General features: G+C 33.3%; 1 long non-coding RNA gene across 1 annotated transcript; it reads right to left on the bottom strand.

Moving 5' to 3' along the window:
- Positions 1–2,133: 2,133 nt before the first annotated feature.
- LOC133193391 (uncharacterized) lies at positions 2,134–6,914 on the bottom strand. Its single transcript, XR_009721926.1, has 3 exons — positions 6,838–6,914; positions 3,637–3,707; positions 2,134–2,153 (listed from the first exon to the last, which is right to left on the bottom strand). It is a non-coding gene; the product is annotated as an uncharacterized LOC133193391 (long non-coding RNA).
- Positions 6,915–10,464: the final 3,550 nt, after the last annotated feature.

The following is a 10,464-nucleotide window of genomic DNA, read 5'->3' as shown; positions in this document are numbered from 1 at the left end:
GTAGTTTGAAAAGAACAATGGTATGAGAAAGCAAAAACAGTAATATAGCATTAGAATGACGTTGTAGTGAAGCCTTGGGAGTAGTCCATGCAGATTATTGGACTTGTGCAAGTTTATCATTACTACAGGACGCATCTAATGCTTTAACTAGAGAATTTGCATACTTATATAGGTTGGGGAGAAATGTAAATTCCGCTATAATAGTGGTATATCACTTTTATAGTGAAATTCCGCTGTATTTTCAGCCCTATTGACCCTCGATTTCATCAAATAACATGCTTGCTGTTTAAGGTATTAGGGGTGTAATGGTCATGGCCTTGAATATGACTAAGTTCAGTTTAGTTATAATGGACAACACTTCAGGCAATATTTCCCAAAGTTTCATGCAATTCTGTCCAAACATAATTTTTCTATACTTATTTTCATGCCTGTACCCTCTAACCACTGGTGCACCTTTAATAGACAAAAGGTACAGATGTAATTTTTACCTCTACTCTAGTTAGTCGCAAACAGTTGAAAGTTTCATGTATTCAGCTGCAACACTAAGCAGTACATATTCACTGGGTGAAATAAGCAGTTTCCCGTCATGGGAAACTATATGGAAACCACATGGAAACCTCATGTTTACATCATGTTTCCTAGTGGTTTCCGCAGCGGATGCCAGGTTATACCGTCAAGTTTCCGTACCACGGAAACTACTACGCTCCGATTCCATAAGGCATCCCGAACCACGGAAACCTCAGGAAACCTGAAGTTTCCTGAGCCTCCATGTAGTTTCCCGTAATGGGAAACCTGAAGATTCCACTGGTTTCCATAATTAGGAAACTATGTGGAATCGGAGCGTAGTGGTTTCCATGGAATGGAAACTCGATGGAATCCTCAGATTTCCCATGAACGGAAACTAGAGGAAACCTCGTGATTCCTCAAGTTTCCATGACTCAGGAAACTATATGGAATTGGAGTGTAGCGGTTTCCGTGTGATGGAAACTTGGTGGAATTATCTGGTGTCTCATAAAAGGAAATTACAGGGAAACTTCAAGATTCCCTTATTTTTCTGAGACGGGAAGCAATGTGTAATTGTGGTGTAATAGTTTCCATACCATGGAAACTACAGGGTAGGTTGAGCATTTCAATTTCGAAAAATGATTGACAAGCAACAAGAAGCTCAAGGATCACTGTATTTTCCATGGTTAATCTTTCTTGTCTAGAATGTGAAAAGAGAACAGCAGGTTTAAATCAAAATATATATTATTAATTTCCTTGGTAAACTGTGTTTTCTTTTCAAAATCTATCAAGAAAATGTATAAAAAGGAAAAAGCATTATCAAATCATATGTTTAATAATTCATTTGATGTGCAAAAACATTATTTGAAAATGATATCAAAATAAATAAAATCATATATCTTGGTACACAATGAAGTAGTCTTTCACATCTAAGTCCATTCATAAAAACTTCTTTAAATACTTTATACTTCTTTCAACATCAGCTTCCGTTGTATTTTCTTCACATCATCTGCGTCAATCTGCAATATATTTTCATATAAAATTATTATTTGATGTAAGAATTGTATGCTTGAATATTATTTAGAAATCTTACAAGATCACTCAATGTCCTTTAATGTACCAATATCAGTGATTATAATTAGTTTCAGTCTTTAAATTTAATGACATGAAATCCGAATAATGAACATTACATAGTAAGGTTTTAAGCCAGATTAATATTAAAGCAGGTAAGATTGAGAATATGACCATCTCGTACATGTAGAACACTGCTTTTAGTTGAGTGAATTGGAGAGAAATGTGCTCTGGACAAGGATATTACGAATCTTTTTTTTTTTTTCTTATTGACATTTGACCTAGAAATTTTGTTAAAGATCACTAAAAACCCTTCATCCCATGGCACACAAGCAAGATCATACCAAGGGAGAAAAACTATGCTCTGGACAAGGACTTTAAATAAAGATATATAGTGTGTTTTGATACTGACCTTTGACCTTGATAATTGGTCCAAGGTCACTTTTTACCCTCCATCCACAGGCACTCTATGAGTTAAATTTGAGTGAGATTGGGCTAAGAGGAGAAAAAAATGTACTCAGGACAAGTGGTATCAGATGGACAGACAAATCATCTCATGGCATCTGCAGAAGAGGACCCTAAAATAACAATGCAAATACATCTTAAGCTATATCCATACAAGTCAATATGAATTCATCATATGTTGCATTGCATACACATGTTTTAATCATGTTTAATACCTTATGAATAATTTCATATTGCATGTACACTCAGTTTACATACAAATAATCTAAATTTCATCAAAAACGACCAAAATATCAGCCATTCAAGATTTAGCTAATCAACATTCAGTACAAGTTCTATATGCTATCATATGTACAGACACTTACTAGTATTATTTACCTGCATTCTAAATCTTGTTTTATGTCATTGAAAATTAAGGCGATAGCCATTACCGATAACCAGTTTTTACCCCCAATTTATATACACGAATGTTGTAATGTTTGTTCAAAACTTCTCATTTATAAATATTATCTTATAGTATATTAAGTTAACATATACCTACAGTTAAAGCTTCAAAGTGTTTCATTGAATATTTTAGAAATTACAGTCATCAAAATACTGACCAGCCAGAAATCAGTAAATTTTTATTTTTCATTTTTGTCTTGTTTCATTTAACATATTTCAATGTTAGAAAGTTTTAGTAAGTTATAATAGTTACTACTTTAGCATAGCCATACAGTTGAACTTTGGCATCTTGAATACCACAGATATGTCGGAGTAATTGGAAGTATTCTTTAAATATTTTACTCCTGATATCTCGAATCCTCAAATACACGTATCACAAAATAATTTTAATTGAACTTTGAACCTTGACAAAAGGACTCTTAAACAAATATTCATTATTCTTAAATTAAAGTCTACAGGTTACAAAATTATAAGTTGCTCAACAATGATCATATCAATAATATCTGAAAGAGTTGATCATTTCCCCTTGGGGTGAAGGGGGGGGGGAGGGGGCTTCCTCTGTACAATTTAAAATATCCTTACTTTGTATCAACCTTGGTTAAAATTAGTGGTTCTTGAGAAGAAGTTGAAAATGTGAAAAGCTCACTGATGGATCGACAGTTTGATGGACAAAAGACAAAACAAAAGGTATCAGAAAAGTTCACCCGAGTTTTTAGCTCAGGTGAACTAAAATCCTCACTGCATGGTGTATATTATGCTAGACATCATCCAGACAGAAAATTTTATAGAGAAGTGAAAAAGACTCCAAGCCATACAATTTCATAAGGCCAAACAAAAAAATATGTTTGTTTACTGTTACATGCTGAAATAAAATAGGGTTGGTAGGTAGATTAAGATGCATGTAAAAGTTAAACTGACGAATGAGTGACTTATGGATTTTTATAACGAAAAAAAAATTGTGTTGGCTATTAGATATTGGGTCGGGGGGGTGGGAGGGGGGGTAACCGTAAACAAACATTTTTTTTATTATGCCTAACCTGTTGTTGTTTGCAGCTGGTAGTTCAACATTCCAATTAAAATTGGAATCAAGTTCTTTTCTTTTAATGCAATTGTCATACATGCCTATTTATGATTGAATTTATTACCACTTACCACATGATCACATCTTGATTCATCATACATCTTTAGTTACTGGTTCTCCTTTAATGTTAATTTTCTTCTCTCTGAAAGAATATATTATGTACAGTTACTACACTGTATTGCATTCTGATTTCACTTATAAGACCAACAATAAACAAGAGTCCTCAGTGCTACTTTGCTCACCTGAGCACTTTGGGTAGGAAAAAGCATAAATCAGTTCTGTATTTAAAAGTTTAAATATAAAAGTGGTTCAGAAGGGGGGGGGGTATGAATTCTATACTTTCGAAGGATGGTTTTGAATTAATATGATACATATTAGCATTGCTGTTCTTAAGAAGAAAATTTTTATTGATATATTCCTTTTCTTCCTTTTTACAGTAAAACTCGGTTATAGCGAAGCCACTGGGACCTGTGAAATTACTTCGCTATATCCTGAATTTTTTATATCCATATAAGGAATTAGTGAAATTTATTTAGCTGGGGATCCAAGAAAACTTCGCTATATCCGTGAATTCACAATATCCGTGTTCATACTAAATGAGTTTTACTGTATAACTATGATTCCCTGTTATGGCACCTTTATTCTCCTGGGGAGGGAGGGGGGGGGGGTGTCATGATTTGAATAAATTGAATCTACATTACTTCAGGATGCTTTTATATTATTATGACTAATTTTGATATATTGGTCTTGAGAAGAATTTTAAAGATCTTTCCTATGTATCAGTATTGTTAGTAAAATGTTGATCGCCGATTGTGGCCCCATCCTACCCATGGGGGTCATGATTTGAACAAACTTGCATCTACACTACCTGAAGATGCTTCCATATAAATATGACAAATCATGGCTTTGCTGTTCTTGAATAGAAGAAATTTCTAAGATTTTTCCTATGTACTTTGATCCTTCATTGTAGCCCCGTCCTACCCCGGGGGTCATGATTTGTACGAACTTGAATTTACACTAGCTGAGGATGTTTCAACATAAGTTTCATCTTTCCTGATACAGTGGTTCTAGTGAAGAAGAATTTCAAAGATTTTATCCTATGTATTCCTACGTAAAACTTGATCATCAATACGTTTTATTTCCATCAGTGAACTCTTCAAAATTAGAGGCGCGTTTGGCCGTCTGACTGGGACAGCATGGCGTTGCGGATAATACAAACCTGCCAATCTCAATCCAGTTTTAAATGTTAAATGTATTTGTCATTCCAATTAAAGAATAGAAGAACTAAAAGACATATGTGAGAGAGCAAGAACCCTAAATTTATCATCCATAATGATCCATTAATAAAAAATACGACATTTCCGAGGCATGTGTACCGGTATTGTATTTAGAGGTACCATACGATAAATAGATACTGTATCATACATACGATCAACAATAGACATAAATTGATATCGTTGTCATTCCTACTCTTGATGTATATAAAGTTCACAACAATAAAATATTTCATTTGCATTTTCTTAGGATTTGTTCATTGACATTCAACATATTGTTTACCATGTTTACATGTTTATGTTAGTTTGTCCCAGAAATCCCGCGAGATTTGTACATTTTCCGACTTTTTCACAGAGTAGCACTGTGCACTAAGAAGTATAACTCTTCCATAGTGGAAATAGAATGTATTGTGGCCCCACCCTACACCCGGGGGTCATGATTTAAACAAATTTGAATCTACATTTCCTGAGGATGCTTCCAAATAAGTTTAATTTTTCCTGGGCCAGTGGTTCCAGAAAAGAAGATTTTAAATGATGCCATTAATTTTTCATTTATTTGTAATTATCTCCCCTTAGAAGAAGATATGGTCCTTCATTTAAATAAAGTTGAATCCCCTTTACCCAAGGATACTTTGTAGCAAGTTTGATTGAAATTGACCCTGTGGTTCTTGAGAAGAAGATTCAAATGTGAAAAGTTTAAGACAATGACAGCGACAGACAAATTTTGATCAGAAAAGCTCAATTGGCTCAGGTGAGCTATGACTGATTTGTTTGATGTACTCCAAAAGATCCATCAAAATCACCCCTACCCAATCATTTTTTTAAGTATTTTAATTTTACTTCATTTTTTTTGGGGGGGGGGGGGGGTTCCAGGGAAATAAAGTTTGTTTCATTATAAAGTTGAGGTTTATAATTTCTCCAAGACACTTGTTTTAACGAGAGCAATAAATATTAAACCTGTCTAGCTGTCCAGTGTGTAATGAAACATCAATAAATTTCTAATTCTGTGTTTTTGTATGACAAAAAATCAATTTGTTAGATACTGCCAAAAAAAAATCTACCTACCTACTTATCTATTTTACAAAATTTGGGTCGAAGTACACAGGGTTGTCCCTAAGAATTGAAATAGAAGGGGACATTTAAAACGTAGAAGGGGAACTGGGGTTCCTCCCTTACTAGGGAGTTTAGGAGGAATATCGAAATAACCGGGGGATTATTTACATCATTATAGTTGGGGAAATTCCTCGGCCCCCAGGTCTTAGAGACAACCCTGAGTACATCTGATCAAACAAAAGTATTTTTAATAATGGCCAAAACTTCAACAACTACCAGGGAGGAATAAAATAAACAAACAAAAATTTATCGTTATCATACAACATATATCAAACAAAAATTTCAAACAAATAACGATTCACTTATTTTTACCATTAGACTTCTATGATGTTGCGACCACCATCAATAACTGATGATTGTTACTCAGATGATTCATTTGCATTACTTGAAATACTATCAAAAATGATCAATATTTGTACATCTTGTAGGCTTATTATTTTTAACATTTTCAGTAAATCTCTCAGCAGGTCACACATGAGAAATTTTGTCTTTTGAACAGTAAACTATTTCAGTTTACAATCTATCACTAGATTGTTAAACAGTTGTTATATTATTATAGACAGTACTTACAAACCAATACATTTTCCCTATACATATCATCATTATGCATATGAATAAGGGTTGTGTTATGACTTTGTAAGATGTATATGTACTCTAGTTACAGACAATCTATTTAAATTGTTCTAATGATTCTTCATAATTTCTAATATTATCTGCCAAATAAAGGCGGCTTACAATAGTCAGAACTCTCTCTTTTAACTGTTTAAATTTCCATCTATGATGATGTCCTTCGTGAATAATCTGATAAGTTGAGATTGCGGACACTTTTTGTTTAAATATTGATGACTTAATCGTAATTTAGTAGGAGAAATAATTCATTTTTACCTTGTCGTTACATCATAAAAAGTTCCAGAAGTCCAAAAGTACAACAAGTTGCATTCCGAGAACACATGTATTCAAACTGGATATATGTTTGTCTGTATTAACAAAGAAACCATATTCGGTACAAACATTATTATCCGATTTAACAACGAAAAAAAATTTCATACACTTTTCATTTATTTATAGAGAGAGAGAACTATTATAGTAAGCATTCATTTTCATTAAAAAAAATCTACAAAGGCGAAACGTTAACATACAACATACAGCATGGAAAAAGACAAATGTGGTGCCATAGGGCCTAACTATACAAAGTCTACTATCTATACATCTATGATTGAACGTAAAACACTAAATATTGTATAATTCAAGTTTCAAGTTTCTTTCCGTTTTTTCAATGTGTAAACTAACATATTTAAAACTTTGATATCAAACTTTTCAAAATGGCGTCAAAACGAATGTGGTCTTCGATGGGAAAGATTTGTTCTGCCCAATATTAATATTATTTACCGTAAAAAGTATATAAAAATATACGTACACTAATCCTTGGTTGTTGATCATTGCATTTTTCATAGTTTTAAAGACACTGGGTGGCGAAAACAACGTTAACTTTTCACATTTGCACCTTACACCCGAGTCCATCTCCGTCTTGCTCAACTCCAAAAATGGCGCCTCGTGAAAATTGACCAATGAAATTAAAGCCTCTGCAGAGCGATGCATTATGGGAAACGGAACCTGTTTACGTTTATTATGTTAGAGGGTAATAAAAGTTTTTACATATAATGTAATTTCCCTATTACGGTGATTATGAGTTCATATCCTTAGTGAAGTTCTTCACTAATCATAGAAAGGGGGTGTTCCTCAATAAATTTGCTGATAATTAGTATACTATAGAAAACAAAGAGGTTTTCTGAGAGTGACCAGAGACATTTTATGTTTCTGGTGTGACCCCTCAAATTATTTGACTTGGGAGGGGGGGTACGTAGTGCCCATCCAAACAGAAAATGTCCGGTTACCCCCCCCCTACTTTTTCATTAAATTATTCATTATTCTGGTTAATGTATAATGTCACAACGAAAGATGTTAAACCTTTATACATGTATACATGTTTTAGAATTTGAAGCGTCAGAAAATGAATATTAGTTGAGGACCGTAGAAAATTAGGGGGGGGGGGGCATAGTGGACATGCCATACGTCCCTAAACATATTTTTTACAGTATAGAAAACAAAGCTTATTTCCTGTTGCGCCCCTCAAAATAAACGTTTGATGACTCTTTATCGGCTGTTTTTTATTTTGTGGCAAGAATGTTGTCCTTTGAAGTCTGCCGTAAATTTCGATCTGCATTTGGCATGCAAATGAACTACATGACATGTATACAGAACAGTATATTTTATTTTTAGTGATGATGGAAAAGTTCTGTGTCAACAATTGCTAGTTAGTAGAAGAAATCAGGGTATGTTAGACTAGTATACACTAGTGAAAATCAAGACAAAATAATTTAATTACCAGCAAGGACGGTTCAAGAATAATAAAGATTTGATGATTTTTTTCTCTTGTTTGGCTTTAGATACTATTTTGAACCCCCTCCTTTTTTGGTTTCGATTTTAGCCTGATATCAATAATAATCAGTGGACGAAATTGCTGGACTTTTTTCTATTTGCTATATTTTACTTCAAACATCTTTGCCTTTAGTTAAGATAATTCTCACCGTTATAATGTACCAGAATTTTTCACATTAAGTTTGAAAATTGATTTATAAAAAAAGAGAGTAAACACAAGGTGGAAAAAACGAATCAATATCTAAGCAAAGGTAGGGAAAACAGTTTTAATTTGGAAAACACCGGCCCGTAGAATGCGGGGGGGGGGGGGGCAGGGGGTGAAAGTAAATGGTTATGCTCTTCTTATTTTTTTTTTGTTGGCTTGTCAGATTTTTATGGAAGCCCCCCCCCCCCCCACTTTTGAAACTGTTGCTACTGACCTGAAACACATAATTAAAATAAGCTCAGAATTATTGTAGGTAACCTACAATCATGTCCATTGCGTTCAGAATTTTAGTCGTAACTGGTAACAATTTGTCAATATTTGATCATCTGATTTGTTGGAAAATAATGCCCGGTGTATACTCGTTCATGTGCAGGGCTGTATATATATACATGTACGTGGCTTTAGCCGTTCAGCCAGTACCGCCCTGTATCTTTCATATATAACTTTTTTTCTGGTAATTTCTGGTAAGGTTTGCTAGTTAAGAACGTATTAACTTTCTGGTAAAGTTTGTACCCCAAACTGAAATTATACAGGCCTATGGTTTGAGTAGACAGTTTTCAGTGCAGTTTTTTTTTTTTAAATAAGTAATGGTGCATGTAGGGGTATAAAAATCAAGAAATGGACGGCATGTATAAAGAAATGTTTGTACATGTAGAAGTATTGACAATCACCACATCAGTACATTATACCTAAATATCGAAAGAAACTATTTTCTCTCCATTTTTTGAAGGAGGGGAGGAGGCTTAAATTTGAAAGGGGTAAACTTCCGTTTAACATAATACACGATTTAAAAATATTAAGTTTTCGCTAAGCATCTACGTGTAAAACAATTAATTTTTTTTTTTTCTTCAATGAATTGCCTTAGCATGCAGTTCTTCAGAAGACGTTGTTCTTAAGGAAAAGAAAATCATGTTATATAAATATAATAGACTTTTCTTTATTTAGAGCCAGCATTGGTCTTTGTGTACAAAATGGCTAAATTAAATATACGTGCATGTATGCATTTAAGACCAACATTATTGTAATTCCCTGCGAAAAATGAAGACATATCAGGGTCTGTGTACAGATATATTATAAAAAATAAGTTATTTAGTTAACACTCATTAATTTTGTATATGAATATTATTCTGCTGTGTTATCTTATCAATGTCTTTGTAGAGGACTATATACGAAGTTCACACAAAACATTAGTAATTTAGTTCTTATGTTGTATAATAGATCCACCTGCATCCTTTCTCATAAACAATTTGCGAATTAAGCAGGCAACAAAGTTGATAATTAACAATTCTTTCTATGTTTTCAATATTCAAAGTTTACATTGATGTCAAACAAGGACGATTCGTTATTTACCGATTAAGAAATTTTATTTCATTTATCTATGCACTTACAAATTTGTTTGAAAAAGAATTATGATTTAACACATAACGAGAATTTAGATTTATTCTAGACCGATAGAAAAGTATATTTAATTTTTAAACGGTTAGGAAATTTTGTTTTGTAATCAGTAATGAAAAATTAAAATACAGTTCTTTTTTTTTCATTCTCTCATTGAACATCTTAAAATTAATGTAGCTTATTTTATCAATATTCTGTGGTCTTATTGATAATTTAAATTATTTTTTTTAAAATCAAATTAATGGCCAGCAGTTATCACCTAAATTTAAACTGAGTTTGTGGAGACTATGTGTATGTACATGCTTGACTACAGCCCATTGTTCCCTTTAGGGAGAAAACCCTCTCAAATCACATAGAATATACAAAAAATACACAGTCGCAGGTGTCTTCGCGACACGTGTCTCCACCTGTGGCACGTGAGAACAGGTGCCCGCGATTACAAGGGTTAGCGCAATGATTGAATTTTATCTGAA

This window comes from Saccostrea echinata, unplaced genomic scaffold (genome assembly GCF_033153115.1).
Source record: "Saccostrea echinata isolate AGI-Se365-2 ecotype Australia unplaced genomic scaffold, CSIRO_AGI_Sech_v1 ptg000027l, whole genome shotgun sequence".
Classification (NCBI taxonomy): domain Eukaryota; kingdom Metazoa; phylum Mollusca; class Bivalvia; order Ostreida; family Ostreidae; genus Saccostrea; species Saccostrea echinata.
This window is presented reverse-complemented; position numbering and strand designations above follow the sequence as displayed.